General features: G+C 43.5%; 1 long non-coding RNA gene across 1 annotated transcript; it reads left to right on the top strand.

Moving 5' to 3' along the window:
- Nucleotides 1-11,540: 11,540 nt before the first annotated feature.
- On the top strand, nucleotides 11,541-17,574 carry LOC308623079. The gene is made up of 3 exons (XR_014016734.1): nucleotides 11,541-11,649; nucleotides 15,384-15,447; nucleotides 17,387-17,574. It is a non-coding gene; the product is annotated as an uncharacterized lncRNA (long non-coding RNA).
- The last annotated feature ends 746 nt before the right edge of the window (nucleotides 17,575-18,320 follow it).

Below are 18,320 nucleotides of genomic sequence, written 5' to 3'. Positions count from 1 at the left end.
AATAGAGACACAGATGTACAGAACAAACGTATGGACACCAAGGGGGGAAAGCGGGGGTGGTGGTAGTGGCGATGGGATGAATTGGGAGATTGGGATGGACATATATACACTAATATGTATAAAATAGATAACTAATAAGAACCTGCTGTATAAAAAATAAATGAAATGAAATTCAAAAAAATATGTTTATTCATCCAAAATGCAAAAAGTTAAATGTGTATATATATATATAATTTATTTATTTATTTATGGCTGTGTTGGGTCTTCGTTTCTTTTTTTTCTTTTTTTTTTTTTTTTTTGTGGTACGTGGGCTTCCCACTGTTGTGGCCTCTCCTGTTGCGTAGCACAGGATCTGGACGCGCAGGCTCAGTAGTTGTGGCACACGGACCTAGTTGCTCCGCGGCATGTGGGATCCTCCCAGACCAGGGCTCGAACCTGTGTCCCCTGCATTGGCAGGCAGATTCTCAACCACCGCGCCACCAGGGAAGCCCATGTACATATTTTTTAAAAATTGTCTCTTTACTTTCTCCCACCCTTTCCCCCCTCACTTCTGTCTCCATCATCCTGACCCTGTGCCAGGTCTCTCCACCCTGCTCCATCTTATCTTTTTCTGCCCCATCACTTCACTCTTCTTTCTTTCTCTAATCTCCAGTCTCCCACAGGGCACCAATCCTTTCTATTCCTTCCGTCTCTCCTAACCTAAAAACACAGACAAAACCCACGAATCAAAATGATGCCGCAAAACCTTTCCCCTCAGCATACAACCCTCTCTCTTCATCTTCACTGTTAAGTGAATTGACAATCATCTATACCCTAAATAATACGCCACCACCGTCTGCCCCATTCTGACCCTCCCTCTCCACTTGCAGCCATCAGCTTCCATGCATTACCCTCCAAGGAGCCCCCTTCCCGTCCCCACTCGCTCCTTCATTCCCATCGTATGGCCACTAGTCAGGTCCAGACCTTCCTTATCTCTCACCTGGCTGTTTAGGGGCCTCTGTCTCCTCTTTTCAATACATTTTGTACACCAATGCCTAGCTCATCAATCTCAGGGACAACTTTGAGAACTTCGTTCTTCTGCTCAAAATTAAATGGAAAATTCTTGATTTAGCAATCATGGCATCCTGTTCCCGGTCCCCTACTACCTTTCCAGCTACCTCTGTACTTGGACTGGACTCCATACTAAAATATACCCTCTGTTGTTCTTCCTCTAAACCTTGACTCAAGCTACTTCTTCTGGAGCAGCCTCGCCTTCTTACCTGTCTTTCAAAGCTCAGCTCAGGTTCCATTACCTTCATGAATCTTTTAGAAGTTCCCATGACCAGGTGTTATCTCCTCTCTGAATTTCTTTCTTTTTTTTTTTTAATCTACCAAGCTCATTTTATTTTATTTTTTATAAATTTATTTATTTATTTGGCTGTGTTGGGTTTTTGTTGCTGCGCACAGGCTTTCTCTAGTTGTGGCGAGCAGGGGCTACTCTTTGTTGCGGTGTGCAGGCTTCTCATTGCGGTGGCTTCTCTTGTTGTGGAGCTCTAGGTGCACGGGCTTCATAGTTGTGGCTCACAGGCTCTAGGGCGCAGGCTCAGTAGTTGTGGTGCACGGGCTTAGTTGCTCCGTGGCATGTGGGATCTTCCCGGACCAGGGCTCGAACCTGTGTCCCTGGCATTGAAAGGCAGATTCTTAACCACTGCGCCACCAGGGAAGTCCCCATCTCAACCTTTTTTTTTTTTTTTTGTGGTACGCGGGCCTCTCACTGTTGTGGCCTCTCCCGTTGCGGAGCATAGGCTCCGGACGCGCAGGCTCAGTGGCCATGGCTCATGGGCCCAGCCGCTCCGCGGCATGTGGGATCTTCCCAGACCGGGGCACGAACCTGTGTCCCCTGCATCGGCAGGCGGACTCTCAACCACTGCGCCACCAGGGAAGCCCCTCAACCATTTTTTTTTTTTTCTTTTTGCGGTATGCGGGCCTCTCACTGTCGTGGCTTCTCCCGTTGTGGAGCACAGGCTCCGGACGCGCAGGCCCAGCGGCCATGGCTCACGGGCCCAGCCGCTCCGCGGCATATGGGATCCTCCCAGACCGGGGCACGAACCCGTATCCCCTGCATCCGCAGGCAGACTCTCAACCACTGCGCCACCAGGGAGGCCCTCAACCATTTTTAAGTGTACAATTCAGTGGCATAAATTACATTCACAATGTTGTGCAACCATTACCACTGTCTTTTTCTAAAATGTTTTCATCACCCCAAACAGAAACTGTATAACCATTAAGCAATAACTCCCCAGCCCCTGGTAACCTCTTATCTACTTTCTGTCTATGAATTTGCCTCTTCTAGATATTTCATATAAGTGGAATCATATAATATTTGTGCTTTTGTGTCTGGTTTATTTCACTTAGTATAACATTTTCAAGGTTCATCCGTGTTATATTAAGTACCAATACTTCACTCCTTTTTATAGCTGATTAACATCCCACGGTGTGGCTGTACCACATTTTACTTATCTGTTTGTCTGTTGATGGACACTTGGGTTGTTTACACCTTTTATCTATTGTGAATAATGCTGCAGTGAACACTGGCATAAAAATATCTGTCTGAGTCCCTGTTTTCAGTTTTTCTGGGTATATACCTAAGGATAGAATAGCTGAGTCATATGGTAATTCTATGTTTAGCTTTTTGAGGAACCCAGTGTAGAGTTTTTAAAATTCAAATTACTTAATGACTTTTAAAAATGAGGGATTACACATAAAATCAGATTTTTTTTCTAATTTCTCTTGAAAAAAATGAGAAAGTCTGGCTCTCCTGGGTCCACGTCTCTGTAGCAATATGATCTGCTGGGGATGAGTGGGGGGCAGTCACTATAGATGAGGTGTCTGGTCTCAGCTCAACAAGGTCCTTACCCAGCTGGTATCAGGTGTTGGCACCCCCTGTCTGGGCCTAGTTCTAAGACTTTGCTCTAGTCCCCTCCCTTCACTGTGTCTTCCCAACCCGCCCATACGGACACTATTTCCCTCCTGTGTTTGTACTCACCCTGTGTTATTATTTGTGTACATGCTGTTCCTCTCCCTATCTAGGCTTTAATTATCTGAGGGCAGAGTACCTGTTTTTTTATCTCTGATTTACCAGAACTGACTGGCACATTGTTTATACCCAAAGTCTTAATTATATTGAATTTTTGTTTTAAAATATTTTAAATTAATTTTTATTGGTGTATAGCTGACAATGTTGTATTAGTTTCTGCTGTACAGCAAAGTAAATCAGTTATACATTTACATATACTGAATTTTTTAAATTGAACAGCTGAGGTTTAGGGCAGAACTAATTTGTACAGTTATGACTGAGTCAAGTAACTGCTAGACTGCATTATGGCATGTTATAAGAAAAGGGAAAAAGTCTAAAATTGGGGAAATGAATTATAGATTACAGGCAATGCAGGAAGGGCTAACCACTTCCTCATTTAAAATATTTCTTCATGAGGGTTTTTTTTTTTTATAAATTTGTTTACTTTATTTATTTAATTTTGGCTGTCTTGGGTCTTCGTTGCTGCACATGGTCTTTCTCTAGTTACGGCGAGCGGGGGCTATTCTTCATTGCGGTGCACGGGCTTCTCATTGCGGTGGCTTATCGTTGTGGAGCACGGGGTCTAGGCGTGCGGGCTTCAATAGTTGTGGCACGTGGGCTCAGTAGTTGTGGCTCACGGGCTCTAGAGCACAGGCTTAGTAGTTGTGGTGCACAGGCTTAGTTGCTCTGCAGCATGTGGGATCCTCCCGGACCAGGCCTTGAACCCATGTCCCCTGCTTTGGCAGGTGGATTCTTAACCACTGCGCCACCAGGGAAGCCCCGAGGGTTTTCTTTTTATCACTCTAGGCTGTAGTCTGAAGAAAACCATCTAAAAGATGTTTTATGGAAAACTGAGATACAGTATCATAGAACAAGTTAATAAGAAATAGAATTAAAGTGTAATGTCTGTACCCATATGCAAGAGAATAAATTTGGACCCCTACCTCACATCATATACAAAAAATAACTCAAAATAGATCACTGTAAAGTAGTGCAGCCACTATGGAAAACAGGATAGAGTTTCCTTAAAAAAACAAAAATAGAGCTACCATATGATCCAGCAGTCCCACTCCTGGGCATATATCTGGAAAAGATGAAAACTCTAATTTGAAAAGATACAAGTACCCCAGTGTTCATAGGAGCACTATTTACAGTAGCCAAGACATGGAAACAACCTAAGTGTCTGTGAACAGACAATTGGTTTAAGAAGATGTGGTATGTATAAACAATGGAGTATTACTCAGCCATAAAAAAGAATGAAATAATGCCATTTGCAGCAACATGGATGGACCTAGAGAATATCTTACTAAGTGAAGTAAGTCAGAGAAAGACAAACATCATATATCACTTATATGTGGAATATTAAAAAATGATGCAAATGAACTTATTTATAAAACAGAAATAGACTCACAGACATAGAAAACAAATTTATGTTTACCAAAGGGGAAAGGGAGGTGGGAGGGATAAATTAGGAACATGGGATTAACAGAGACGAACTATTATATGTAAAACAGATAAGCAACAAGGATTTACTGTATAGTACCAGGAACTATATTCAATATCTTGTAATAACCTATAATGGAAAATAATCTGAAAAAAAACATATAACTGAATCACTTTGCTGTATACCTGAAACTAATACAGTATTGTAAATCAACTATATTTCAATTAAGAAAGAGATTGTCACCTAAACGTAGGAGCGAAAACCATAAAACCCTTAGAAGAAAACGTAGGAGTAAATCTTTGCGTCAGGCAGTGGTTTCTTAGATAAAGGAGAAGCAACAAAAGAAAAAAATAAATAAATTAGACTTCATCAAATTGAAACATTCTGTGTTTCAAAGGACACCATTGAGAAAATGAAAAAGCTTACGGAATGGGAGACCATATTTGCAAATCATAAATCTAATAAGGAAATTACATCCAGAATATATAAAGAGCTCTGACAACTCAACAGTAAAAGGAAAAATAACCCAATTAAAAAATAGGCAAAAAGGGCTTCCCTGGTGGTGCAGTCGTTAGGGGTCCACCTGCCAATGCAGGGGACATGGGTTCGATCCCTGACCCAGGAAGATCCCACATGCCGTGGAGCAACTAAGCCCGTGAGCCACAACTACTGAGCCTGCGCTCTAGAGCCCGCGAGCCACAACTACTGAGCGCACGTGCCACAACTACTGAAGCCCACGCGCCTAGAGCCCGTGCTCTGCAACAAGAGAAGGCACCACAATGAGAAGCCTGCGCACTGCAGCGAAGAGTAGACCCTGCTCGCCACAACTAGAGAAAGCCCGCGCACAGCAGTGAAGACCCAACACAGCCAAAAATAAATTAATTAATTAAAAAAAAATAGGCGAAGAATCTGAAGAGATATTTCTCCAAAGAAGTTATACCAAGCACCTGAAAAAGTTTAACGTCATTAGTTATTGGAGAAATGCAAATCAAAACTACAATGAGATACCTACCACTTCATACTCACTAGGATGGCTATAATATTTTTTTTAATGACAATAACAAATGTTGGAGAATTTATGGAGAAACTGGAACCCTCATCCATTGCTGCTAGGTTTGTAAATGGTGTAGTTACTTTGGAAAACAGGTGGTTCCTTAAAATGTTAAAATAGAGTTACCATGTGATCCAGCAATTCTACTGTTAGGTAAATTAGCAAGAGAAATACAAACATATGTCCACACAAAAACTTGTACACAAGTGTTCATTGCACCATTATTCATAATAGCCCCAAATTGGAAACAACCCAAATTTTCATCAACTAGTGAATGGATAAACAAAATACAGTATATCCATGCAATGGAATATTACTCAGCCAGAAAAAGGAATGAAATATTGGTACATGCTGTAACATAGATGCATCTTGTAAACATTATGCCAAATGAAATAAGTCAGACACAATAGACTATGTGTGTGATGATTCCATTTATATGAAATGTTCACAATAGGCAAATCTATAGAGATGTAAAGTAGCTTAGTAGTTGTCTGGGGCTGAAGGGTACGGGAGTAAGGAGTGACTGCTCACTGGTACAGGGTTTCTTTTTTGGGGTGATGAAAATGTTCTAAAACTGGATCGTAGTGATGGTTGTACAACTCTGTGAATATATTAGAAATCACTGAACTGAAAAAAATAGAAGAAACAGAGGACCCAGACATAAAATGCTATTCATTCCTTTTACATAGCTAATAAAGTACACAGTACTCAAAAATAACCAAAAAAAAAAAAAATGTGTCTAAAGTAGTTTAGACTAAAGCATTTACACATGACCTGGAATAATGCGTTGAGTTTGCTTTAAAATGCCTCAGGCATCCTTCCATGAAAAATAAACTTGGGTGGGAGTTGGATGAAATAAAATGGACAAAATGTGGATAATTGTTGAGGCTGTAGGATGGGCATGTGGAGTTTTTTTTTTTTTAATAATGATTATGATTTATTGTTTTGGCCATCCTTGTAGCATGTTATTTTAAAATGTGATAGTATTCAGTTGGTATATGGGTTATTTATTTTTTATTACTTTTGTCTGTGTTGGGTCTTCGTTTCTGTGCGAGGGCTTTCTCCAGTTGCGGCGAGTGGGGGCCACTCTTCATCGCTGTGTGCAGGCCTCTCACTGTCGCGGCCTCTCCCGTTGCAGAGCACAGGCTCCAGACGTGCAGGCTCAGTAGTTGTGGCTCACGGGCCTAGTTGCTCCGCGGCATGTGGGATCTTCCCGGACTGGGACACGAACCCGTGTCCCCTGCATTGGCAGGCGGATTCTTAACCACTGCGCCACCAGGGAAGCCCCACGTGGAGTTTATTATACTGCTCTATTTTTGTGAATGTGAAAAAAAATTTTCCCATAATAAAAGTTAAAAAAAAGGTCTAAGGGCTTCCCTGGTAGTGCAGTAGTTGAGAATCCGCCTGCCAATGCAGGGGACAAGAGTTCAAGCCCTGGTCTGGGAAGATCCCACATGCCACGGAGCAACTGGGCCCGTGCACCACAACTACTGAGCCCGCGCTCTAGAGCCCGTGAGCCACAATTACTGAGCCTGCGTGCCACAACTACTGAGGCCCGCGCACCTAGAGCCCATGCTCCACAGCAGGGGAAGCCACTGCAGTGAGAAGCCTGCGCACCGCAACGAAGAGTAGCCCCCACTCGCCGCAGCTAGAGAAAGCCTGTACGCAGCAGCAAAGACCCAATGCAGCCAAAAAAAGAAAAAAAAATGTCTAAGACATCTGCAATTCCGTAGTTACATACAAAATATGTCTGTGTTTGTTTGGGGGAGCTCCATGTGGAGAGCTGTGACTGTGGACTCCGTGGGGTCCCAGGCATGTGTACCCATGTGGATGAGGAGGGATGAGGGTTTTACCTGGAGGAGAGGCCAGAGCACTTTGGGGATGTGTTAGTTTCCTAGGGCTGCTGTACGAAGTTCCACAAACCGGCGGGCTTAAAACCACAGAAATGTATTCCCTTGTAATTCTGAAGGCTTAGAAGTTTCAAATCAAGGTGTCAGTGGAGCCGGGCTCTCTCTGAGGCTCTAGGGGAGGATCCTTCCTTGCCTTCTCTAGTTGGCAATACTTGGGGTTCCTGGCTTACAGACACACCTCTCCAATCTCTGCCTCTGCTGTCATGTGGCCTTTTCCCCGCCTCTCATCACGTGATCCTCCCTCTGTGTGTCTGTCTCCAACTCTGTTTTCCCTATTCCCAAGGACACCCCCCTAACTGAATGTGACCGCATTTTAACTTGGCCTCTGCAAAGACCCTATTTCCAAATAAGGCCATGTTCACAGGGAACAGGGGTTAGGAACCCAACATGTCTTTTTTTTTTTTTTTTAAGTTTTTTTTTTTTTTTTGCGGTACGCGGGCCTCTCACTGTTGTGGCCTCTCCCACTGCGGAGCACAGGCTCTGGATGCGCAGGCTCAGCGGCCATGGCTCACGGGCCCAGCTGCTCCGCGGCATGTGGGATCTTCCTGGACCGGGGCATGAACCTGCGTCCCCTGCATTGGCAGGCGGACTCTCAACCACTGCGCCACCAGGGAAGCCCCTAACATGTCTTTTGGGGGGTCAGAGGGACACAGTTCAACCCATGCAAGGGCACAAGGCAGAATAAGCAGAAGGAAGAAGACAGGTTCTCATCAGTGCATGTCTCTACAGCGGGGGCGTCAGCTGCCCCACAGGCAGGCCACAGTGGACACAGTGTTGGCAATGACTAGACTTGAGCAAAATGCATCCCTCCCCGGCCAGCTTTATCTTTCCCAAACCGAGACAAGCCTTTTCCGGGACCCATTTCCCACTCGGCAGCCTTGACTGATGAGTGACGCATCGAGACTCTTCCAGTCCATCCTTTCACCAGAATGTTCTTGGGGATAATTCTAACCAGTATGCACTTGAGATATAGCTCAGAAAAGGTCCGTTTCCTCCTCTCTGACACAGACACACACAGCACTTTTAGAGTTTATCTTTTGAGTCGGCTGCTGAAGTTATTTTAGACTGTACAGTTAAATTGACCCAGAAATCATTCCTCCTTTGAAATTTCCTCTGAAATGTTATTCACTCCGACTCTAACTGAGGATTGCATTGTGCTGTTCCTTGCTCTGTAATCTTACTCTGGCCTTTGACCCAAAGCAGTAAAATCAGACCTCCATCTTAAATGGTTCTTAAAACATATATAATATATTCTAGTAACTCAGATATCTGATAATTGCCGTGAAGTTCCACATACTTGCTTGCTTGAAGAGTTTCGTGGAGGCAGGTCAGGCTCCTCCGTGCTCATGAACTGTGTGGGCCACGGACTGTTGGTGACTTTGCAGAGGACGTTGGAGGGAATAGAGGTAAGAGGAGGAGGGGCTGGGCTTTGGGCTCCTTCACGTCCTCCGTAGCCATCTTTAACCTGGATTTAGGATCCAATTGACACGAATGATTTTCAACCCATTTGTTTTCATCTCATTGCTCTTGGGGGAGTGGGAAAGGCCTAAGCAAGAAGGAGCTGATGCTCTTTGGAGGAGAGAGAGGGAGGAGGCTGCCTGACCCAGGTGCAGGGAGACGACAGCCAGGGCGAACTTGTCCGCTGGACTGGACCTTAGGTGCGAACCACTGTGGGCTCCTGGGCAGAGATAAAGAGACTGGTGAGCACGAGATGAAACATTGATCCCTGTGCCCCGGCCCCTGTGTGCAAGCAGAGGTTAAGCCAATAGCAGTATCCATACAAGGCTGATAGTGATATTTTAAGAGCATCCACATATTGCCTGCGTCCTCAGGGCGAGGCACTGTGCTCACAGCTTTACGTGCACTGGGTACCTGCCAGCCACACTGACTTTCTATACTGTGTATGAGACTAATTTATTCTTTTACCTTGGGTGGGCTCTTCCATCTAGCTTTTTAAAATCCGATTTACAAAAGGTTCTCAGTTTTACAGTAAAGCTCGTTTCTCCCTTCTCCTATGGTTCAGTTAATATACTGTATACAATTTGTAGAAAGTCTGTTTACAGAAGGCTCTGTAAGAAGATCCCTTTTCTTGAAAGCACAGAAACATGAATAACAGAAAGGCTCAGAGTCCATTGATGGTTCACTTATCACAAGCAATATTTAATGCGGTAGAATTAATTGTACCAGTAGAAGGGCCTGGGACTGAGGTCCTAGGAGCTTTTTATAACTGGATTGAAAGGATCCATAGACTCACCCCTGACATCCAGTCCTAAGCTCACCTAACCCACAATAGAACCGGGGGAATATTTTTTTAACTATCCTTTAAAACAGATCTTCCGAGGCGAACCCATTATTTCCTTTGTTAGTTTGGATCAGAGTCTAATAGCCCCAACAAGTCAAAGTTGTTTTGCACTCTTGCTATGATTTGAGTCTATTTATGTCATGTTCTCAGTGGAGGTGGAAAAGACACTCACCTCGACGTATGTATACCTGTTAAATTCCTGAAAACGGCTGTTAACTCTCACATTAAAATGATCGCTACCTTCTTTTCTAGTGTGTGTTTCTGACCTCTTGGTTATTTATTGTTTTCTATTGGAATTTTTGGTTTCTCTATATTTCTTTTAACAAGAAGCACCTCCGTGTGCTCACATTGTAATTTCTTTGGCTTGTTCTGCATCTCCCTCTTCTCAAAAGGCACAGGGAAGGGCTTCCCTGGTGGCGCAGTGGTTGGGAGTCCGCCTGCCGATGCAGGGGACACGGGTTCGTGCCCCGGTCCGGGAAGATCCCACATGCCGCGGAGCGGCTGGGCCCGTGAGCCATGGCCGCTGAGCCTGCGCGTCCGGGGCCTGTGCTCTGCAACGGGAGAGGCCACAACAGTGAGAGGCCTGCGTACCGCAAAGAAAAAAAAAAAAGCCAATTCTGGTCCAGGAGGTCTGGGGTAGGGCCAAGAATTTCGCATTACTAACAAGCCCCCATGTGAGCCTGATGCTACTGGTCCAGGGCCCACCCTTGGAGCAGCAGGGATTGAAAACGTGGCTCTACTTCTTTACATAACTGTGAGCAGAAAAGGATATTTGTAGGAAGAGGATGAGCTCTGACATCACCTCTTTTGTCTGCAGTGAAAGCAATATAACGATTAAGAACACTGTTTACAAGTCCGCGTGTCTTGCTCCATGTAAGGAATACAGGACGGTCCCTTATACCGACCGAGGCAGTTTGTAATGAAACCTTTGGGCTTAAATTGTTGCTAGGGCACTGCCAGGGGAACCAGCCACACAGAGGGAACGTGTAACCTAATCTTATTATGTGTGAAATAAGGAGCTCTGGCCTTGGAGAGATAGGAAGTGTGCTGTTTCACCCCCTTGCTCAGGTGACAGGCCAGCCCCGGCCTGGGCAGGCAAACCAGGGTGCCCTTCTCCATGTGGGGCTGCTGCAGAGCCCTTTCTCTGGGTCCAGAAAATGGGGCTGTTGAACTGACCAGAGAGTATCTTGGTACGTTCACATCTATTTGGTTATGAGAGCCAGACCCACCAGTGGGTTCCGAGGGTTACAGTAGATAACAGCGTTTAGGAAACAAGCCAGCTACATACAATAGGACCCAGATTGAGGTCATATTAAAAAAGGGACTCAATTCGGGCCCAGGATATTTTAAAGGAACGGACCCTTGATGTTATCTCACCTGTAGAGATCAGAGAGAGATGCTATTGCGTGGCCCTGCAATTTTACAGTATCCTTTCTGTTAAGGCAGAAAAATCTACAGAAGCTAAAAAGCAAGGCCATCTTTTCTGTTTGAGATTCAGCTGGAGCCAGACACTAAGCAAAAATCAAGCCCTTCTATTGACACAAGGAGCCACATGACTGCAGAATATTAAGTGCTAAAATGGTTCTTGGGGACCCCATGATGGTGTTTAATTTAGTGCGGGGGTAGTTGTTGTATTCCGGACTCTCTTCCACCAAAGACACACCCATTCACAATCTTCCATGTCATTTCCAGGGATTAGTGGATTCCCTAGCAAATCCACGGATTTCGATTAAACACCTCTGATGTAGTACACTTCCTTCTCTTTGCAGATGAGAAAACTGACGCCCAGACAGAAGGTGACTGACTGTTGGTCTCATAGCAATGCTTGGGGTGAACTAATTAGAAAAGAGGATTTAAGAACCACAAATGTCCCCAGGGAAACCAGGGGTGAGTATCTGTACATAATTTATTTCTGAAGGCCCCGAAGCACGAGTGCCAAAAGTTTTTTGAAAGAGTTAGAACTTATAGCTGGGAGAATCCCAATAGTAGCCAAATCACATTTGAAGAAAAATAGAAATAACTGGGCCAGAAACGTATGGGACCTAGATTTTATGATGCACCTAAGTGAGAAGCCCCACTGCTACTTGGTAACTGTGTGCTAAGCTGTAGTTTGGGGTGTTTTTTAGGGCAGGTAATAAATTTCTTTCAAAGTTTGAAGTCACATACCAGTGTGAATCTTCCACATTCCCCCAAACAACTCAGGCAAGATGCCCCATTGAAACAGAAGCCTCAGTTTGGCAACACACTTTGGGGTTCAGCCCCTAACACAATCCCTGCCATAGTCTGGATGCTCAGTAAATATTTATTTGAATAAAGGGATTTTATTTCACATTATGACAGTTTTCTGGAGATGAGAGATGCAGGAACCTGGAGAGCCACCAGTATACAATGTGTAGGTACACAGTGGGGAGCTGGGGCTCCTAGTGAAGGGTTTAGAATCTTACAAACATAATGTTGAACAAAAGAAGCCAGACACAAAAGAATACATACAAGATGATTCCACTTATATGGAGAACACATATGGACCATATTAACTTATGCTATTAGTAACTGGAGTTCTGGTTACCTTTGGTGAGCAGGGGTTTGGTTATGGAGGGTATGTGGGAAAGAGGGCTTCTAGGGTGCTGGCAATGTTGTTTCTTGACCTGGGTGCTGGGTACACCAGTGGATTCACTTTGTGATAGATAGTTCATCAAATGATACTCCTATGACTTAGCATTTTTTTTCTTCCAGTTTTGTTGAGATATAATTGACATACAGCAAGTAGAAGTTTGTGTACAGCATAGTGATTTGACTGACACACATCATGAAATGATTTCACAATAAGTTTAGTGAACATCCGTCATCTCATATGGATACAAAATTAAAGAAATAGAAAAAATTTTTTTCCATGTGATGAGAACTCTTAGGATTTACACTCTTAGCAACTTTCAGATATAACATACAGCAGTGTTAATTATATTTATCATGTTATACATTTCATCCCTAATTTTTATTTATCTTATAACTGAAATTTTGTACCTTTTGACTGCCTTTATCCAATCCCCCCTCCCCCCATCCCCTGCCACTGGTAACCACAAATCTGGTCTCTTTTTCTGTGAGTTTGTTTGTTTGTTTTTGAAGTACAGTTGACCTACAACACTGTTAGTTCCTGTTATACAACATAGTGATTCAATATTTCTATACGTTTCAAAATGATCACCATGATAAGTCTAGTTACTATCAATCACCGTACAAATATATTACAAAGTTTTTGACTGTATTCCCCACCCTGTACATTTCATACCCATGACTCATTTATTTTGCACCTGGAAGTTTGTACCTCTTAATCTCCCTCACCTATTTTTTTTTTACTTTTTATTTCATATTGGAGTATAGTTGATTTACCATGTTGTGTTAGTTTCAGGTGTACAGCAAAGTGATTCAATTATACATGTACATATATCTATTCTTTTTCAGATTCTTTTCCCAGACTTAGCCCTCCTTTATATGTGTTGTACTTCAGTAAAAATGTTCACTTAAAAACACACACACACAATGAAGGATCTACGCCAGTGCTTCTCAAACTTGAATGTGCATACAAGTCACCTGGATATTTTATTAAATGCAAAAGTTTGACTCTTTTGGTCTTATGTAGGGCATGAGAGTTTGCATTACTAGGGGCTGGTATCTTCAGGATCTTTTCTTAGAGAGATCCAGAGGTCTGAGGAAAGTTTCCTGGGCCTCTCCTTACCTGCGGTGAAGGAGATGGGGTGCAGGGATGTTAACCTAGTAGCTTATTAACACACAGAGCGTGGTTTCCAAGACCAGCCCATACTTCGGTGGGCTGTGAAATTTGCCTGCTCTCAGCACCTTTGTGGAGGATTTTCTGAGTGCTGGGTGGTGATCAGAGCCTAGAGTTGTGCCACTCGAGTGAAGTGACCAGCCGATGTCCAGCCCCTGCAGCCCACATTAGGGACCCTGGCCTGTCTGGCCCATAGAAGCCCCCGGCTTACCCCAAAGAGCACGCTGAGGGTGTTCTGAGCCTGGCTCCCTCTGTCCACGTGCACGGGCGAAACTGGATTGTCAGCCATGACCGCTGTGTAAGTGAATTGGACTTCCCAGCTCCTCTGTAAAACTCTGCAGGATATAGATGCCCAAACGCCAAACTTATATCAAGAAAAACCATGATTTTGAGTGGAAAAAAAGCAAGTCACACACAATATGATTCCTTTCATAGAAACAGTAAAGCCAGGCAAAACTAATCAATGCCTTGTTCAGGGATAGAGATGTAGGTAGTAAAATATAAAGAAAAGATAGGAAACGATTACTAAATACTAAGGAGGTGGTATTCTCTGGAAACAGGAGAGGAAGAGGGGCCCACCCAGGGCCTTCCAAAGTGTTAGGAATATTCTGTATTTTCTACTAGTGGTGGGTTCATGGCTGTGTATTTTACTACTACTCTTTAAACTGTATAGTATATACACATTATATATCCTCTTTTACTTGTACGCAATGTTCACAGTCTAAAAATGAAGACGCAGTGTGGTATCTTAAGATAACATTTTACGTTGGTGTTTCTTTGTGTTTAACTCTTTTTAGGATATTCTGTTATTTTAACATTTTTGACATAACAGAGTAATCTGGCACCTATGATTTTTTGGAAGGACACTTTATTTTGAGATTCTGCCGCTCTTACATTTTGGATGTTAAACTGCTCTTTCCTTTGCTGGCATTTTAATGAAATGTTGGTGATAGTAAAAGTGATTTGAAAACAAAAACTCCCTAATAAGTTAAATAACAAATTGAAAACTGTAAACTACCCACAGCCCTTTCCCTTTTTTATTTATTTTTTATTTATTTTATTTTATTTTTTTGCGGTAAGCGGGCCTCTCACTGTTGTGGCCTCTCCCGTTGCGGAGCACAGGCTCCGGATGCGCAGGCTCAGCGGCCATGGCTCACGGGCCCAGCCGCTCCGCGGCATATGGCATCCTCCCGGACCGGGGCACGAACCCGTATCCCCTGCATCGGCAGGCGGACTCTCAACCACTGCGCCACCAGGGAGGCCCCCTTTCCCTTTTTTAGAAAGTTAACTTGATCTGTGACATTAAAAAGACTGGGAACTGCAGGTTTAGAGAGCTTTTCTTTGGGAAAGGAAGACATTGCCCTCCAGCTCTAAGGAGTTTGAAAATAAAAGACAGAAAGAAAGAAAGGGAGGGAGGGAGGGACGGACGGACGGACGGACGGAGGGGAGAAAGGAAGAAAGAAAGGAAGAAAGGAAGAAAAAGAAAAGGGGGCTGAGGTAGAGGGATAATGCCTGCAGAAGATGGAAAAGATGGGTAGAATCTTCTAAAGTTTTTTTCAAAGAGCTTTTCACATTCTCAAAACTTGTGTGTTAGTCCGGCAATCTTTCTTGTGGTCTTAAAAGAAGAAAACGGAGTGGGTGAAACAGAACTGCTGTATGTTATATTTAGTAGGAAACCAGCAAGTGGAACTGTGTTGCAACTTAATTTTCCCCAAACGGAAGTTGTGTGTATGTACCCTGCCACCAAGTAGCAGTGTTCACAGAATCCAAGAGGTAGAAGGGAATTTAGAGGTAATGTAACAACTATTATAATAACCTGCATTTATTGACCTTTTAGGTGTGTGCCCTGTGTGAATGCTTTACTGACACCAGCTCATTTAATCTTCTTATCAACCTTAAGGGTAAGTGCTTATCCCTTCTTATTTTATTTTAGATAATGACTTATAATTTTATATAAATATATACATATTTGGGGGGGTCGTTTTAGATTTACAGAAAATTTGCAAAGATAGTACAGAGAGTTCTCATATACTCTTCATCCAGCTTCCCCTAATGTTAATGTCTTATATAACCATGGTGGATTTGTCAAAACTAAGAGGTTAATATTGATATACTACTATTAACTCAAATATAGATTTTATTAGGATTTCACCAGTTTTTCCACTAATGTCTTTTTCCTGTTCTAGAACCCAATCAAGACAGAGCATAATATTTCGTTGTCCTGTCTCTTTAGTCCCCTTTGATCTGTGACAGCTTCTTAGTCTTCCCTTAAGATGATATATTCAATTATAAAAACTTCAAGTCCAAAGGAAATAATCAAGGGGGTGAAAAGGAAACATACAGAAGCGGAGAGAATATTTGCAAACTATATATCTGATAAGGGATTAATATCCAGAATACATAAAAAACTCCTACAACTCACCACCAAAAAACCTGATTAACAAATGGGCAAAGGACTTGAATAGACATTTCTCCAAAGAAGACATGAAAATAGCCAACAAGCACATGAAAAGATGTTCAACATCATTAATCATCAGGGGAATGCGAATCAAACCACAAGGAGATGTCACCTCATGACCATTAGGATGGCCACAATCAAAACAAACAAACCAAACAAACAAACCAAAAAACCCCCCAAGTGTTGGTGAGGATATGGAGAAATTGGAAACCTGGTGCACTCTTAGTAGGAATGTAAAATGGTATAGCCACCGTGGAAAACATTATAGAGTTGCCTCAAAAAATTGAAAATAGAATTATTATATGATCCAGAAATACCACTTTCGGGCATATATCCAAAATAATTGAAAACATGATCTCAAAGGGATAATTGTATACCCAAGTGTTTTTCACCGTAGCCAAGAGGTGGAAGCAACCTAAATGTCCATTGATGCATGAATGGGTAAAGAAAATGTGATTGATACACACACACAATGGAATATTATTCAGCCTTAAAAAAGAAGGAAATCCTGCCATATACTCCTAGGTGGACAAACCTTAAGGACATTATGCTAAGTGAAATAAGCTGGACACAAAAGGACAAATACCATATGATTCCACTTATATGAGGTATCCAAAGTAGTCCAACTCTTAGAAAGTAGAAGGGTGGTTTCCGGGGGAGGGCGGAAAAGGGAGTTGTTCAATGGGTATAGAATTTCATTTTTGAGAGATGAAAATGTTCTAGAGATTTACTATACAACAATGTGCATAAATACTACCAAACCGTACACTTAAAAGTTGTTAAAGTGATAAATTTTATGTCATGTGTTTTTACCATAATAAAACAAGAACTTCAAGCCTTATAGACAAGTACAAAGGAAAAAACAACAAACCAACCAGATAGAACAGGAGCTAACCTTTCTGAGCAGACCCTGTTCACGGTTCATGTCCATTCACAGGCCTCCTACCTCCTTTCTTGCCGAGACCCAGTTTTGTTTTTGAATTTGCTCTCCAAGTGGTCTTTGCTCAGGGAAGAGGCCCTGCTTTGGAGACAGTTTTACTTACTCTTTTTCTTTTTTTTTTTTTTTTTTTGCTGTACGCGGGCCTCTCACTGCTGTGGCCTTTCCCATTGTGGAGCACAGGCTCCGGACGCGCAGGCTCAGTGGCCATGGCTCACGGGCCCAGCCGCTCCGCGGCATGTGGGATCTTCCCGGACCGGGGCATGAACTCGTGTCCCCTGCATCGGCAGGCGGACTCCCAACCACTGCGCCACCAGGGAAGCCCAGTTTTACTTACTCTTAAAAAGAGTTTTACCACGTTGCATTTTCTGCCCCTGGATGTTGTTCTTGGAATGTGTCCCTTATCCTATAAGCCACTTTTAGTTGGATATTGTGTTCCTTGCAGGCGAAAACACCCTCACTGATAACCTTGCCACGTGCCGTAGACAGATGCAGCGCTACAATCCCACTGTGGAGAGATCTGGAGGACAGTGATGGAGGACAGTCTTCCCAGTGGGCAGAACTTGAGCCGTTCGTCTGGTTGTTTGTCTTGCCTGGAAGGAGCAATGGCTAGAGGTATGGGTTTACACCGATTCATGGGCTGTGGCTGCTGGTTTGGAGGGATGGTCAGGGACTTGGAAGAACCATGATTGGAAAATTGATGACAAGGAGGTCTGGAGAACAGGTAGGCAAATAGGTTTCTCTGAATGGAAATGAAAGGGTAGACTCAGCAGAGGAGGATTTTAATAATCAGGTGGACAGCATGTCATTCTGTGGATGTCAGTCAGCCTCCTTCCCCAGCCACTCCAGCCACTGCCCAGTGTCAGGGATAAAGTTTATGCATGGGTCGGCAACATGGACTTCCACTCACCAAGGCTGATCTGGCTGTAGCCACAGCCAAGTGCCCAGTCTGCCAGCACCAGAGACCAACACAGAGGCCCTGATACGGCACTATTCTCCAGGGTGATCAGATAGTTACCTGGCGACAGATTGGTTACATTGGGCCACTTCCACCAAGGGAGGGGCAGAGTTTTGTTCTTATTAGGATGCTTACTCTGGTTATAGATCTTCCTTTCCTGCCCACAATGCTTCTGCCAAAACAACCATCTGTGGACTTACAGAGGGCCTTATCCACCATTGAGTTATTCCACACAGCAACAGCTCTGACCAGAAATTCATTTCACTGCAAATGAAGTGAGACAGTTGGCTCCTACTCATGGAATTCATTGGTCTGAGCAGATTCCCCGTTATCTGGAAGGAGTTGGCTTGATAGAATTGTAGAATGGCCGCTTCACAATGTGGGTGAGGAGGAGGAGGTCTGGGAAGCAGAAGATCCCAGG

Source organism: Mesoplodon bidens (assembly GCF_964165515.1).
Source record: "Mesoplodon bidens genome assembly, chromosome: 9".
Lineage (NCBI taxonomy): Eukaryota > Metazoa > Chordata > Mammalia > Artiodactyla > Ziphiidae > Mesoplodon > Mesoplodon bidens.
The sequence above is the reverse complement of the archived record's forward strand: the minus strand, read 5'-3'. Positions and strand labels throughout refer to the sequence as shown.